This window comes from Rhinoderma darwinii, chromosome 5 (genome assembly GCF_050947455.1).
Source record: "Rhinoderma darwinii isolate aRhiDar2 chromosome 5, aRhiDar2.hap1, whole genome shotgun sequence".
In the NCBI taxonomy this organism is placed as follows: Eukaryota; Metazoa; Chordata; class Amphibia; order Anura; family Rhinodermatidae; genus Rhinoderma; species Rhinoderma darwinii.
This window is the reverse complement of record NC_134691.1, coordinates 263,975,559-263,992,961: the sequence shown is the minus strand read 5'-3', so window position 1 is coordinate 263,992,961 and position 17,403 is coordinate 263,975,559.

Below are 17,403 nucleotides of genomic sequence, written 5' to 3'. Positions count from 1 at the left end.
TCTGGAGTGGCCACGCCCCCAAGGCTTAAGGGCCATACAACGCTTCCTGGGATTCGCCAACTTCTACCGGCTGTTCATCCCCAACTTCTCATCTTTTTCTTCTATCTCCACCCTCACTGAAAAGGTTATGAACGCCAAAGTGTGGACTCCGGAGGCAGAAGCCGCATATGAATCCTTAAAGAAAGCATTCATGTCAGTCTCTATTCTGCACCACCCTGATGTATCCCTACAGTTTTCGTTAGAGGTGGACGCTTCCTCTGTTGGTGCTGGTGCACTGTTGTTCCAAAGAAGTTTGAAAGGCAAGGCAGTGGTATGTGGCTACTATTCCAAGCTATTTTCTTCCGCTGAGCGCAACTACTCGATTGGGGATCGGGAGTTACTGGCCATCAAGCTGGCCCTGCAGGAGTGGAGACATCTACTGGAGGGCGCAGTTCATCTTATCCTGGTCTTCACGGATCACAAGAACTTGACCTACCTACAGACGGCCCAGCGGTTGAATCCTCGTCAAGCCGGGTGGTTGTTGTTCTTTGCTCAGTTCCGGTTCGAACTCCACTACCGACCTGCCGACAAGAATGTGAGGGCCGACGCCTTGTCTAGGTTAATTACTGCTCATAGCTTTCGCAAAAATGATCTTTTTAAAAAAAAAAAACAACTTTACGGTTATCTACATTGCAGCGCCGATCACATTCAATAGGCGATAGAGATTTTATAATCTGGTGACAGAGCCTCTTTAAGAAGAGCACGAAAGGCTGCAAGAGGATCAGAGAGATTGGATCTATTGGTATCTAGGCAAAAAGAGCAGGCCAGTGCCACTAGGCAGATAGGTACTTTTGACTCTAAACAACCAGAGGTAATGGCGATCCTTGAAAATTATTGGTGCATCTTGAATGCAGATGGGGACATAGCAGATAGGATCACGAGGAAACCTTCTGTTACTTTCAGAAGGGAAAAAATATCCGTGATAGGGTGATCCATAGCGGTTTTGACTCAATACCACATGTGGGAACATGGTTGGACCGAAAGGTGCCAGGCACGCATAGATGTGGGAGCTGTAGAGCATGTAGCTTTATTAAAAAAGGTAAAATATTCCGGAGTGTGATGATTCTACTATTCGAGAGTTTGTAAATTGTAGAATGATGGGTGTTATTTGATCACCTGTCCATGCTCACTTAAAGGGAACCGGTCACCAGCATTTCACCTATTAAACCAGCACTACCTGTTGGTAGTGGGTGAGAAATCATTTCTATATAACCTATAATTGTCTTCTTAGTCGGTACTGTAGCTTTAGTATTCAGTTTTTTAGTGTTCCCACACCGTATGCTAATGAGCATAAAAGAGTCAAATCTTCGCTTGAAAAGAGTCAAATCTTCATTTGTAAAGAGTCAAATCTTCCTTTGAAAAGAGTCATATTTTCATTCCTCAAGTCTTTCCGAGTTAATCCCACCTCCTTACTGTTGATTGACAGCTCCTCGCCTTCCCCCAGCACAGAAAATCCTGCGCTTATGCATTGATGTCCTCTTCTGGTGTGTGCGCACAAAGGGACACCGGATTATTACGATAAAAGGCGCAAAATGTTTGCAGACCGTTATTTACAGTCGGAGGAGGAGTTATGGGGAGGGGATAACAGCAATGAACTTTTGATAGCAGTGGCCAGTGAGGGATAAGTAAATTTCAATTGGTGAAATGCTGGTGACAGGTTCCCTTTAATTATGTGGGCAAGACTATTCTGCAATTTAGTCATCGAATCAGAGACCATGTAGGGGACATTGTTAACAAAAGAGATACCCCTATTTCTAAACATGTGCATGAAAAGCATGAAGGAAAAGCAGAGTGCTTAAGCTTTCAAGCAATAGAATGGGTGCGTCCACCAAGGAGGGGTGGTGACTGGGACAACTTGATTTTGAGGAATGAGGCACAGTGGATCTATAGAATGGCTTGTATACAGCCAGTTGGCTTAAATGACCAGGTCAACTACACGTGCTTCACAGGAGGATGGCCATTGTGCCGGTTTCTTGTATGGCCACCCTTATCAGGAGAATTCTACCATACTATTAATTATTATCATCACTATACAGAATGGTATGAGCTTTATGATATTCCTGCAGCTCTTATATCCATGTGGTTTATGCAGTTTCCGACTGGTCACCCTTATCATAATAAATGTATCATAACTACTAATTATTATCATCATTGTACAGAATGGTATCAGGTTTATGATAGCTAATACTAAAAAGTATGTCCCCATCTCTGTTAATAAATAATTTACTGCTAAGACTGTATCTTAGAATTGCTTCGGTGGTCCATCCCTGTAGTGATGGATTGGCATGATGTGTATCATGCACTAGCATAGGCAACCAGGATGCAAGTTGTATAGCATCCTACACTGCCCTAGTAAAGGGATATTCCCCCTTACTGACGAGTGTAGCTCAGGGCTGAGAAGGCGTTTCCTGTAGCGATCTGAATGCCAGCATCGCTGTTAGGTTGGGCTGGCGGTGATTGGCTGGTTCGGATTACATGTCTGACCTGCCCTGAATGGCTGCACGTCAGCAGTGGCGTTGTTGGGATACGATTGGCTAATGGGGAGGGGTTGGCCCCAGCGAAAGGGTTGGAGTGATATCTATATGAACTCTCGTTCCCAGCATCAGCGTGCCGCTGTTATCAGATTCGAGAACGCTCCTGTGCATGTACAAACAAATATACTATCGAATTGTATTATTGCTGACATGTGTAATCAGCTTAATCTAATCTTGAGAAGACCCATGATGAAACCTGTGTATATGGAAACGCGTAAGGCCATAATAGAGAGGGAATGTTTGCAGGTTACAGCTTATCAAGATCACACAGCAACTGCATCAGGGAACTGAGGGAATTCCTGGTTCCTATAGAGGACTAAGAAAGTGACTAGCTGTAACAATTGTCAAGCACACCAACCTCATGCATCATGATGATTGTGTTCATCCACTAGGATTCATAAGTGATGAATCACAGTTTTGTTTTTTGCTATATTATTTGACCACAGTGGGTTATTTTCACGGTAGTGATCGTACCCCTGATTTTAGCGAGTTTTGAATTAAAGTATTTTTACTCAGTCACAGTCAGGGAATTGTAAATTGAAGTTGTGGGAACACAATCAAAATCTAAAAATATAAGATGCAGTGAAATAAGAGCTTTGAGATGCCGGAATCTCCAGCCAGCTCATCGGCAATGCTCTGGCCAGGGATTCCGCTCCTAGAGGAAGCCCCTGACTTCACAGTCAATACATGGGCAGTGAAGTCAGGGGCTTTGAGAAATGCAGAAATTCCCGGTTAGAGCATCGGCCACTCTTTGTCCAGGGGTCCTGCTCTTGAAGGAGCACATGATGTCACGGTCTATATGTGGACAGTGACATCAAGGGCTTTGAGATGGCAGAATCCCCAGCCAGAGCGTCGGCAACGCTCTGGCCGGGGAATCTGCTGCTGAAGGAGTCCCTGACGTCACTGTCCATATATGACCAGTGACACCAGGGGCTTTGAGATGGCTAAATCCCTGAGCAGAGCATCGATAACACTCTGGCCGGGGGTACCACCCCTGGAGGAGCCCATGATCTCACTGTCCATAATATATGGACAGTGATGTCAGGGGCTTTGAGATGATGGACTCCCCAGCCTGAGTGTCGGCAGCGCTCTGGCCGTGAATTCTGATCCAGGAGGAGCCCCTGACCTCACTGTCCGCATATGGACAGTGATGCCAGGGGCTGCTTCATTGCCAGAATCTACAGCACGGGAGGGTGAGTATGTGACTATCTCTACAGTGGGGGCGTGGCACTATCTACATGGGCACTGTGGCAGTATATGGGCACTATCTACAAGGGACATTGTGGCGCTACCTACATGGGCACTGTGGTACTATGTGGGCACTGGCATTTTCTATATGGGTACTATCTACAGTGGGCCCTGTGGCAATATCCAGTGGTGGATTTAGTAGACCATAGGCCCTGCGCTGTTCATCAAACTCGGCCCCCTCCTTTCAACCCCGCCATGCAGCAGCGTGTCTATAGTGAACACCATCTTTCTGTACGAGCATTGACAAATAGGTGTTACTATTCTCCTTGTCAAAGGGCTCTGTCCCTACATACTGACCAATCATTGCTGACAGTATCACACTGTGTAGGGACACATCCCCTTGACAAGGGGAATGGTAACACCCATCTGTCTATGAGCTCTGGGCCACACAAAAGACTTTTTGTGAAATACAAGGATTTCCTATAACAGACATATCAATAGAGGTGACAGATTCTCTAAAACTCCAGTGACTCACAGGTGACGTATTCTTAGATTCTAGACATCCTTCTCTTTTCTTTTTCGTACAGTTCAGACCTCATCACGACTTTTCCCAGCCACAACCCATTTCTGCAGAATTTTGTCACTCAAATGTCTTCAGCTCCCCACTTTTCCAACATTTCCGCACCTATAAACACACTGTAAACTATAGCACCACACACAGTGCCTGCTGTAGATAGTGCCACTCACAATGCCCCCTGTAGAAAGTGCCATTCACAAAGACCCCTGTATATAGTGCTCCATAGAGCGCCCTTTTAGATAGTGCCCCAATGTGCCCCCTGTAGATAGTGCCCCTCAGAGTCCCCTGTAGATTATGCTCCTCAGATCCCCCTGTAGATAATGCCCCACATAGAGCTCCCTGTAGATCTCGCCCCCTCAGAGTCCCCTGTAATTAGTGCCCCATAGAGCCCCCTGTATATATTGCCACCTTTAGTGTCTCCTGTAGATAGTACCCCCAACACTGCACACAGAATGGAAAAAAAAATACATTACATACTCACCTGTCCCTGTTCCAGCGATCAGGCCTCATCCAGCAGAACAACGCAAGCAGCGCGATGACAAACACACTGAATGGCGGGTCAGGGAACTAATAGTTCCCGTGCCTCGCCAGCGTTAGACTGATCAATTGTATCTTTGTCCTAAGGATGTGGATACAATTGAGTGCAGGGGACCGGTTCTGAGTCTCCCTGGTTCTCCGAACTGGCTGTAATTTTAACAACCAGTTCTGGAGAACCGGGGCGAAATGGCCGGATCCTACACCTGCATGGGCCCGCTATGAGTTTCGGGCCCGGGGTGGCCATCCGAACTGCCCATATTGTGATCCATAAAAAGGGAATATTTTCAGAGGGCACTGCGTTACTATATACTCATGCACTGTGGTGTTTTCAAGGGGTTGGGACATAAAAAGCCCTGACAAATTAAATGCATCCATTTATTTTTAATGCCCGTGAAAAATGGATGGTAAACAGATGACAAACGCTGTTAAAAACGGCATGGAAGTGGATGACACACTGATGCAAAATGGGCATGTAAAACTGACAGTTGATCCATTTTGAGGTCACTGTCTTGTGAATACAGCCTAACTAGAGCTTTTCCATTAGACATGGAAGCTCAATGGCTTAGTGTGCTGCTTGACATTCTGATGTGTAATACAGCATTCTAATGGTGCTCTGCTCTACTTTAGAAAACTTCACTATAGGTTCCTGAAGCTTCATATCTCCGCTCACACTGGCCGGCCACCTTCCTGCAGACACAGGTCTGTAACAGCAGTGCTTACAATTTTTTATTAGCATATATTTCTTCAATATTTATCACAATGTAAAAAAAAGTGTTGCATGACTAGCTCTTGCCTACCTAGGCATCGGATCTTGGGGGCCGAACAGGAAAAACAGCTTGCAGACTACATGTGGATTTCTTCAAGAAGAACACAGACGACTATTATAGTGACATCCCTGCCACTGTCACTTTATTCTTAAGTATAAAAATCTAGTTGGAGTAAATGTGTCAAAGTAAACAAATATAATTTTCTAAACAACATAAGAATATCAAAGATGATTGATGCTCGCTCCATCATATGATGTAAAACTTGTTCACATTTTCTGCTTTCTTCAGTCTTGAAAACGCTTCAACATCAATAAAGAGAAATAAAGAGTAATTTGTGATATGGGAAAGGAATTATGCTCCTTTTCCATGTCATTTAGAGGATACTTGAAGAATATTGGTTGTATTGCCACAGGGAAATTCAGCAATTTTCTAACAGGTTTGTTCAAATCTCAAGGGAGATTGGAGATACTGATTTTTGTAGACTTAAAAATGCGTGTGCAGAAAAAATGAATTACATGCAATTTATAAAAAAAAAACACCTCCCCTTTGTTCAGAACAGAGTCAAAGTACTGAATAACTAAAATGAAACTGTGCTGCATGGCAAATTTTCTGTATGACAAATGTATAAGTTCATTTCCCTTTATGGTGTATTGTCGACAGTTCAGGGGTGGGGGTAGGGGGAGGGGGGTCATATTTCTGGATTGTTGTTGTAATTGTTGAAAATGTGCAATAAAAAGTATTTGAATAAAAAAATAAAAAATTTAACTGTGCGTGGAGTTCAACAAGGTAAAAAGGAAACCACCAAAGAAATTACAAAATTGTACTTAGAGTAGATAACAACATTTACCCGCAGTGCTCTGCATTTGGTTTTACTGTCCCACATCAAACTGATATCTGTTTATGGTCATTTATTTTGAGAGGGTTTTTTTAATGACATTTCTAAAAAAAAAAAACAGCGCTATTCTTGTAGATGGGCTGTGCCTGGTATTGCAGCTAAGCCCATTTGTGAAAGAGTCTGAGCTGCAATACTAGACCGCACATAGGCAAAAGTGCTGCTGTGGGCAAGATATGTCTTGCTGTATACTTTTGTAATACAGCAAGTGATGGAAGATGCCACAGCTTTTTCTCGCTGATTTATGCCAAATTCATGAGAAAAAAAACTACATGTGCCTCTGTGTATAATAGGAGGCACTCGGTGGTACAGTATGGGTCTTATTATGCATACATACCACACTGACTTATAATAGACTGTGTTCAAGAGGCCTTACTGTTTAAGTACCTTTATGGCATGTATATCACTTAACGCAAATTAACCACTTTCTAATCCATGACCAAATTTGTGTCACCGTGAAATGATGATTAACCCCTGGCAAAAATTACATCCCCAGGGATGTCTCATGTACAGATGTAGCAGTCTTTAATTTGATTAAACTAAACACACAGTGGCTAAATCCTTTATCTTGAGTTTTTCAATGGCTTTTGTTCTGCGATATCATGCTGCAGCAAGTTATCAGAGTCAAGATGAAAATGGCTACATCCGTAAGTGCCTAAAAGGAACCTTAGCATATTTGTATGGAAAGGCACAATATGCTGGCATTCATTAAAAAAAAAAAATTGTAAAAAAAATAAAAATTGGCACAAAACACATTTTATAAAATAAAACATTTTATTGAATAAAGTATATAAAACATGAAATTACTCCCACATATTATGTACCCCCTTGACTTTACCAACCTACCAATACTTAGTTAAGATCAGTAATAGACCAGGTTAAAAAAAAAAAAAAGGGGGGGGGGACATGGAATCATGTGTTTCTTTTTCCTTCTACTCCACAATTATAATAAAAATTAAACAGTAATGTATATGTACAATAATACAAATATAAATTACAACTTGTCCAACAAAAAATACAACATAAAAAGTTATATGATCTGTAATGCCAAGACAAAAAACCAAAAAAAAAAGTCGGGTCCTTGAGCTTAAAAATGGCTAAGGACCTTAGTGCTTTTTACTGTCCGCAAATACGGATCTGTAGTCATTCGCAAATTATTCGCATATCTCGGAGGCTGTCCGCAAATACTGTCTGTAGTGCATCTGTATTTATGGATCCGCAAAAAAAAAGGGAGGATACAAATGATGTCACCAACATGTCCCTACCCCTTGAAAAGGCCACATGATCGCTCAGGCGCCATATTCTTGAGAAATCCCCTGCCGTCGAATAGCAACACTATGCACATCCGTAATTTTACATAGACTTCTATGGGCGAGTCCGTGCCACAATTGCGAACAAGAATAGGACATGTCCTATATATTGTCCATAAATATACGGAAAGGTGTCCGTGGCCAATAGAAATTAATGGGTCCACAACTTCATCTGTAATTATGGATCCGTAATTAAGGATAAAAACTACGGTTGTGTGCATGGGGCCTTAGTCCTGAATGGGTTTAGATATGTTAAAGCAAACAAAGAGTATACAACATTATAAGGCTAAGCATTATTACAACAGCAAATCCAGCTCAAAAGACTTTCTACTAAAAAATTCATCCAGATACAGATATGAAGAATACGGATATCATTAGTTTTGTCTCCTGTCATCGTTTTAAAATCTGTTTAAATTATTATATAGCAGAGCGGCGGAAAGAGACAGTCGCGTCTGATTTTTAGCTCCACTCTTCCAACTAATATCCGGAGCCATCCTCCACTTCATGCTGCTTTTTGGAGGGTTTGGAAGCCATACCGGACATTGGAGCTATCTGCTGAGCACTTTGAGCCCAACATTGGCTCATTTCATTAATTTTAGGTTTGCGGCCTACCTTCTGGACTAAAACCGCAGCCTAGATTTGCAGCTGCTGCCGCCCGCGAAGATGGCGTGACCCGTGCGTCTCGCCCTTTGGAGCCCTGGAGACTGGCTACCGGCCACCTAGACCACTGACCCCTTCGGAGGCTGCTCCTAGTTAGCGGTGGTTGGCACCAACACCCCTCGTGCCGTTACAGAGGGAAAGTCTGAAGACGCGGCCGCCATTTTAAAATGGACAGTCTGCCCTGCAACGAATACAGGGAGGAACGGACACCAAGGAGACAGCGGTTAGTTGACTCTGTCTCTATTAATAGGGGTTGGGGTCTATTGCCGCCCCATCCTGTTCCCAGAAAGGGTCTTATCTCCCTGAGGAGGGGTTCTTTCTATAATATTCAGGGAACCAGTGTGATATCCCCCAACCAAGATTAAAATACCCAGGGAGTGGAGTCTACGGAGAGGGTTTGGTCCCCAGACTTCATTTTGGACACCTTCTATAGGAGGCTGATGCTTTATACGGGAGCTTTAACTCTACTGGTACCCCCTATACAAGCTTTACTGAGAACTCTGCCCAATACAACTGTAGCTATTTCAATACTTTGTGAATATCAGCCACTTGCAGCATCTATGTGTCAGATAAATCACCTTAATGTAATATTGGCTTTGGAATTTTAGCCTTTGAACACAAAGTATGCGCCTGAATCTGCACAAAACGTGATGTAAATTGAGATGACCGCTTCTATGACTCCTGTGCCTTAAAGTCTATGCAGATAATTCATAATGGTTAAATACGGTGTAAGCATCCCTAGGGACCACAGCTCAAACTCTAAAGCTCCAGCTCCAAAAGGCGATGTTGACAAATTCGTACAAAAAAGCTCTACTATATTGGGTGCCGTGAGCAAACCTCATTCCTCTAAAACAACCTAGTCTAAGATACGAGAAGAGTCTGATGGAGAACAAAGTGGAGACGCAGGTAAGCAATATCCTACCCATTTCCCGCTCATTTCTACAGCAAGCTCTACAAAAATCACAGGACCCCATAGCTAGAGACCTCCAAGACATAAAGCATGATGTCAAACAAATTGGCTCTAGAGTAGAGGCATTGGAGACTGCTCAAGCCTCCTTCAGTGAGCATGCGTCGACTACCTCCGACAAATTCAAATCTTGCCAAAAACACTTTAATTCACTTTTTGAGTATCTGGAAGATAAAGATAACAGAAGGTGTCATAATAATATTCGCCTGGGAGGTATCACAGAGGAAATAGCTCTAGAATCGCATCCCTCCACTGTCAAACAATTAGCTATGGAACTCCTGGGAGATACTTATCCTGACTCGATTGTTATTGAGCGTGCGCATAGGTCACTGAGAGCGAGACCAAAACCAACTGAACCACCTAGGGATGTTGTCTGTGGTATACTAAACTACAAGACCAAAGATGATCTATTAAGGTATGTGAGAGAAAAAGGACCCATACATTGGGGAAACCAAACCATCACCATTTTCCAAGATTTGACTCCCATCACACTAAATAAGAGGCGTCTCTTAAAACTGCTTACTGATGTCCTTCGTTCAAGAAACATCCTGTACAGAGGGTGCTTTCCTTTCGGTATCACCACGACGATGGAGGGTAAAAGGTATCTCATTCATCACCATACAGACCTGTAAGGACTAATGGAACATCTGGAGTGACAACACATTCAAATACAGGATTGGTCTATTGTTCAGGACATGTCATGCCTTCCACTCATTCCACCACCTACGCCGTGGACCAGAGTAAAAGTCCAAGAAACGTAAGGGAAAATTGACACTGAAAAGGCTACTTGCTGTTCCTGTTTAACCTGCATTTAGAAGTGTCCTTTGGACTTTATACGTCATATTGTTTTATACTTCTTACGGTTTAATATTTGAACTACCATTTCCAACTATACTATTGTGAATAACTGTTTGCATATACAACCAATAGGCCCAGAGTGGCCAACGTTAAGATTTAATATGGGAGTTATATGACTAATGTCATACATAATGTCACAGTTATCATGCCAAATAGGCATGATTTCTTCTGGTATACAAACCTCTTGGTTCATATTTTTTATTTTTCAGTTACCCCATCTCTCCATAATTTCCATTACCCTCCCCAATCCTATTCACCCAAGAAATACTCAGGGAGAGTTTTGTCATGTACAAGATTAAAGGACCACATTCTAAATGCTTTCATATCCACACAAATGATTATACAACATGGCAAATATTAAGATTCTTTCATATAATATTAGAGGTATGATCGCCCCAGCTAAGAGAGGACAAATAATTGCCTTACTCAAAAAAGAACGTATTGATATATGTGTTACATCTATGGCCGGGGGTCGTCATTCCGACTTACCTCTTGACGATCCCGGCCATGGACGTCTCTCTTCTCAGCGTTCGCTCCCTCCAGGGAGACGCCGGCACTCTCTTCCGGGTCCTCGGACTGTGTCCCACAGGGCGCGCGACCACGCGTGCAGGGCCTTAAAGGGCCAGCACGCGACCAGCTGCCTAACATCATTATCAGTCCAAATGGCTGCTGGACTATAAGGGGCCCTGACCACTGTTTCCTTGCCTGAGCATTGTTGTATACCCTAGTTTGTCTTGCTAAAGGTCTCCCAGTGTTTTCCAGTTCCCAGTGTTACCCGTTCCTGCTGTCTGCACCCTGTATCCCGTGCTATCGTTACCTGCTGTGAAAGTCAAGTCGTGGCTTCCCGCTGCATCCGCGGCGTCACCTGCTGTGAAAGTCAAGTCGTGTCTTCCCACTGCATCCGCGGCGTCACCTGCTGTGAAAGTCAAGTCGTGTCTTCCCGCTGCATCCGCGGCGTCACCTGCTGTGAAAGTCAAGTCGTGCTTCTGCCACTGTCTACATTGCCTCAGGTACCCGTTCAGAACTATAGACATTGTTTTGTACCTTGTTGGCCAGCTGCTACCCCGCTACGCGGTATGGCTCAGTGGGTCCACACCCCGCGTCGTGACAGTACGCTCAGGCCATGGACCCCGCTGGCCAAGTCAAGAGCCTGTCATCTTCCCAAGCCATGCAGGCGGACCTGCAGGATCTGCAAGCATGACAGGATCAACTCATTGTGGCAGTAGACTCCATGGCACAGCATCTTGGTGTGCTAGTTACTTCCGTCACCACTCCAAGTCAAGCTCCTCCAATTGACCCTCCTGCTACACCTCCTGGCAGCCCCAGTTCGGACTCTCGGTTCTCGCTGCCATTGCCACCTCGGTTTCATGGAGACGCAAGTTCGTGCAGGGGGTTCCTGAACCAATGCCAAATCCACTTCACTCTGCACGCCCGAGCATTTCCTTCGGAAGGAGCCAGGATCGCCTTTATCATATCCCTACTCGCCAGCAAGGCCCTGGCGTGGGCGAATCCAATCTGGGAACGACAGGGACCCGAGACTTCCAGGGGTTTGTGCGGTTGTTCCGTTCCGTATTTGAGGAGCCTGGACGAGTCTCGTCGGCAGCCACTGCTATCCTTAACCTGCGTCAGGACGACTCCTCCATGGGCGAATACACCATCCAGTTCCGGACTCTAGCAGGAGAATTGTCCTGGAACAATGAGGCCTTGGTAGCATCCTTCTGGCATGGCCTATCGCCTGAGATCAAAGACGAACTGGCTGCTCGAGATCTCTCAGCTGCCCTGGATGATCGGATTCTACTGGCTACCCATGTGGACATATGGCTCAGAGAGAGATCCCGTGAGATTCTTCAGCAAAAACGGCTTCCTAGACTGGCGTCCAACTTCCAGCAACCCCTCTTGCCTTGTTCTTCTGCTGCGCCCGGGGTTCCGTCGCAGGTGGATCGGCTTAAAATGTCCGATCAAGAAAAACAGCGCAGGCGCACCTCTGGACTCTGTCTGTACTGCGGCCTCGCTGGCCATGTCGTGCGTCTGTGTCCCCAGAGGCTTAAGAAACCCCAACGCCTGGGATTGGTTGAAGAGAAAACCCTGGGCTTTACTGCACTTGATAGAGAATTCTCGTCCAAGCTGTTTATTCCTGTGACCATCATCACCGGCGAGAGACCTCATCCAGTCTCTGCCTACCTGGACTCTGGCTCCGCAGCCAATTTCATCTGTCAAGACCTCGTGGATCTTCTTCAATTGCCTACTGTTTTGCTGGAGAGACCATTAATCGTTGCCTCGGTAGATGGACTGCATTTGCCTGACCCAGTATTGTCTGTGACCAAGCCATTGAGACTCCAAGTGGGAGCTCTTCATTCCGAGCTCATCTCCCTGTATGTCCTGTCCAAGGCCGTCAACCCCGTGCTGCTGGGTTTGCCTTGGCTCCGTCTTCACGCCCCAGTCCTGGATTGGAACTCCGGAGAGGTTCTTCAGTGGGGCCCCAAGTGTCTAGACCGCTGTCTGGGTCATGTCCATCCATCCCAGCCTACTTCGCCTCAGCCATTGGCAGGGCTGCCTCCTTGTTACTCTCAGTTCGCTGATGTCTTCGACAAAAAGGAGGCTGAAATATTGCCACCACATCGAGAATACGACTGTCCTATCCACTTGGTTCTTGATTCGTCCCCTCCTCGCGGTAGAGTATACCCTCTCTCCTTGCCAGAGACCCAGTCTATGTCGGCCTACATTAAGGAGAATCTGGAGAGAGGCTTCATACGAAAGTCTTCATCCCCGGCCGGAGCCGGGTTTTTCTTTGTCAAAAAGAAGGATGGATCCCTTCGATCCTGCATTGACTACCGGGGTCTCAATCAGATCACAGGTACCCTTTGCCATTGATTTCTGAGCTCTTTGATCATATACCGGGGGGGGGGGATTTTCCAAGCTTGACCTGCGGGGGGCTTACAATCTAACCCGGATCCGTCAGGGAGACGAGTGAAAGACTGCATTTAACACACGTGATGGACACTACGAATATTTGGTCATGCCCTTCGGCCTATGTAACACTCCAGCAGTATTTCAAGAATTTGTGAATTACATTTTTCGTGACCTTCTCTATGTCTGTGTTGTGGTGTATCTCGATGATATCTTGATTTTTTTCCCCAGATCTTGTGACTCATCAGGGCCATGTCCGCCAGGTGTTGCTTAGATTAAGAGAGAATCATCTTTACGCCACGTTGGAGAAGTGCGTGTTCCAAGAGAAGTCTCTACCCTTCCTGGGCTACATTATCTCTGATCAAGGTCTCAAGATGGACCCTGAAAAGGTCAAGGCTGTCCTGGAGTGGCCACGTCCCCAAGGCTTAAGGGCAATACAAAGCATCCTGGGATTCGCCAACTTCTACAGACTGTTCATTCCCAACTTCTCTTCCCTGATAGCTCCCATCTCCACCCTCACTAAGAAGGGTATGAATGCGAAGGTATTGACTCCAGAGGCGGAAATCGCATTTGAAACCTTAAAAAATTCCTTCACGTCTGCCTCCATTCTGCACCATCCTGATGTATCCCTACAGTTTTCATTAGAGGTGGATGCCTCCTCTGTTGGTGCCTGTGCACTATTGTTCCAGAGTGGTTCGAAAGGCATGTGGTATGTGGTTACTACTCCAAGCTGTTTTCTACTGCAGAGCGTAACTACTCGATTGGAGATTGGGAGTTACTGGCCATCAAGCTGGCTCTGCAGGAGTGGAGACACCTAATGGAGGGTGCAGCTCATTCTATCCTGGTCTTCACAGACCACAAGAACTTGACCTACCTACAAACGGCTCAACCCTCGTCAAGCTAGATGGTCATTGTTTTTTTGCACGGTTCCGGTTCGAACTCCACTACTGACCTGCCGACAAGAATGTGAGGGCCGATGCCTTGTCTAGGTCATTTGAGACAGAGGACACTGTGGAGTCCCCACAGAATATTATCGATCCTTCCTGCATCTACACTGTCAACCCTCTGCAGACCAGAGACATTCCTTCAGGAAAAACTTTCGTACGGCTGGCAGACAGAGGAAGGATCCTTCGCTGGTGTCACAGTTCCAAGAAGGCAGGACATGCAGGTGCCCGTAAGACCAGAGACCTAATTGCCCGTCAGTTCTGGTGGCCCACGCTGCCCAAAGACGTCATGGACTTTGTCTCCTCCTGTACGGTGTGTGCAGCCAACAAAGTTGCCCACTCCAGACCAGCCAGTCTGCTCCAACCACTGGCTGTGCCCGATGCCCCCTGGCGGCATATTGCTATGGATTTTGTTACAGATCTGCCTCTCTCTGCGGGATGCAGTGTGATCTGGGTGGTGGTGGATCGTTTTTCTAAAATGGCTCATTTTATTCCCTTGACTGGCCTGCCTTCTGCCGCTCGACTGGCTGATCTCTTCATGCAACACATCTTCCGTCTGCATATTGTCTCGGATCGAGGGGCCGAGTTCACCTCAAAGTTCTGGAGAGCACTCTGCAGCCTACTCGGTGTAAAGTTTGACTTCTCCTCAGCTTACCACCCACAGTCCAATGGACAAGTTGAGAGGATTAACCAAATTATGGAGACATACCTGCGGCACTTTGTCTCCATAAGACATGATGACTGGGTGCAGCTGCTCCCATGGGCGGAGTTCTCTTATAATAACCATACCAGTGAGTCCACCACCTCCAGTCCATTCTTCATAGTATACAGTCAACATCCTCGAATACCCCTGCCTGGCTCTACTATGTCTCAGGTGCCTGCAGCCGACTCTACCTTCAGGAACTTTCTGCAGATATGGCAGCAGACACGATAGTCTATTCTGCTGGCGGTGGACCACATGAAGAGAAAGGCAGACACTAGAAGACGAGAACCTCCCCATTTTCATCGAGGTACAAAGGTCTGGCTGTCTTCCAGGAATATCCGACTGAGGGTGCCATCTTGCAAATTTGCCCCCAGGTTCCTTGGACCCATTGAGATTTTACTACAGATCAATCCTGTGTCGTACAAGCTTCGACTGCCTCCTACCCTCAAGATCCCAAACTCCTGCTAAAACCTGTGGTTCTGAACCGCTACTCCAGGAATCCTAGTTCCGCAGTGGCTCCTGGCGGTTCATCCGGAACTTTCGAAGTGAGGGAGATCCTAGCCACCAAGAAAGTAGGAGGCAGGACGTTTTACCTGGTGGATTTGGTCCAGAGGAGAGGTCTTGGGAGCCAGAGGAGAACATCGATGCCCCTGTCCTCGTGAAGAGGTTTCTTTCCCGCTCTGGTCCCAAGAAGAGGGGGCGTAAGAGGGGGAATACTGTTTATGGCCGGGGGTCGTCGTTCAGACTTGCCTCTTGACGATCCCGGCCATGTACGTGTCTCTTCTCGGCGTTCGCTCCCTCCAGGGAGACGCCGGCACTCTCTTCCGGGTCCTCAGACTGTGTCCCGCAGGGCGCGCACGCCCGCGCGTGCACGGCCTTAAAGGGCCAGTACGCATCCAGCTGCCTAACATCATTATCAGCACAAATGGCTGCTGGACTATAATAAGATAAAGGTCTCCCAGTGTTACCCGTTCCTGCTGCCTGTACCCTGTATCCCGTGCTATCGTTACCTGCTGTGAAAGTCAAGTCGCGTCTTCCCGCTGCGTCACCTGCTGTGAAAGTCAAGTCATGTCTTCCCGCTGCATCCGCGGTGTCACCTGCTGTGAAAGTCAAGTCGTGCTCCTGCCACTGTCTATATTGCCTCAGGTACCCGTTCAGAACTATAGACATTGTTTTGTACCTTGTTGGCCAGCTGCTACCCCGCTATGCGGTACGGCCCAGTGGGTCCACACCCCGCGTCGTGACAGTATGCTTGTTACTGGAATCCCATTTCAGAAGAGAATTCCCACAATGAATCGCAGTTACTTTTCCAATTGGTTCCATAGTGGATTTCCCACGGGAGCCTCAACGGGGGTCAGCATTGGGATTTCTAAATACATACCATTCACATTTAAAGAGGTACAAACAGATAGTGACGGTAGGTTTATATTTCTGAAGTATAATAGGTACACAAATGGTGACCTTGGGAAATGTGTATGCTCCAAACCTGGAATAAACTAAATGGTTGAAATCTACCGTGAAATTTTTTTGCGACTTTGCAGAAGGTATTACTATATTGGGAGGTGACTTTAATATCGCTCTAGATCCATTATTGGACACATCTAAGGTTACATCTGCAATCTCTCATAGGGCGTTGAGTGATTTAAATCGTTGCATTCACCAGTTTACATGGAAAAATGGATGACAGACCTCCATATTTCATTGAAAGAATCCGAAACTAGATTTATATTGTCTAATGCATTAGGTTTTTCTAGGTGTACTAGAATACAGGAAAGCTCTTACAAACCCTTAACTAGGTGGTATAAGACGCCTGTGATATTGCACGCTATAGATCGCTCTGTTTCGGATTTATGTTGGAGATCCAATGCCTCACAGAGTACTTATTTACACAGTAGAAAAACAAGACAGAGTGGATCCAGCGTTGCTGTGAATAAAAAGGAACTGGTTCCAAGTTTAATGGAGATATTTTAAAATTAGGATCAATCTAGATGATGTCCTAGAGTGCTTAGGAGAGATGTGAGAAGATTGGCAAAGCCTACGCGTTTCAAACGCTTCCTGCGTTCTTAATCATGGCTAGATTTGACTAACTGACTTGTAATCGCATCTGCAGAGGGCATTGTGGCAGCATCTACAGAGGGCACTGTGGCAGAATGTACAGAGGGCACTGCGGCAGCCTCTACAGAGGGCACTGCTGCAGCCTCTACAGAGGGCACTGCTGCAGCCTCTACAGAGGGCACTGCGGAGTGCCTCTACAGAGGGCACTGCGGAGTGCCTCTACAGAGGGCACTGTCTCAGCCTCTACAGAGGGCACTGTGGCAGCCTCTACAGAGGGCACTGTGGCAGCCTCTACAGAGGGCACTGTGGCAGCCTCTACAGAGGGCACTGTGGCAGCCTCTACAGAGGGCACTGTGGCAGCCTCTACAGAGGGCACTGTGGCAGCCTCTACAGAGGGCACTGTGGCAGCCTCTACAGAGGGCACTGTGGCAGCCTCTACAGAGGGCACTGTGGCAGCCTCTACAG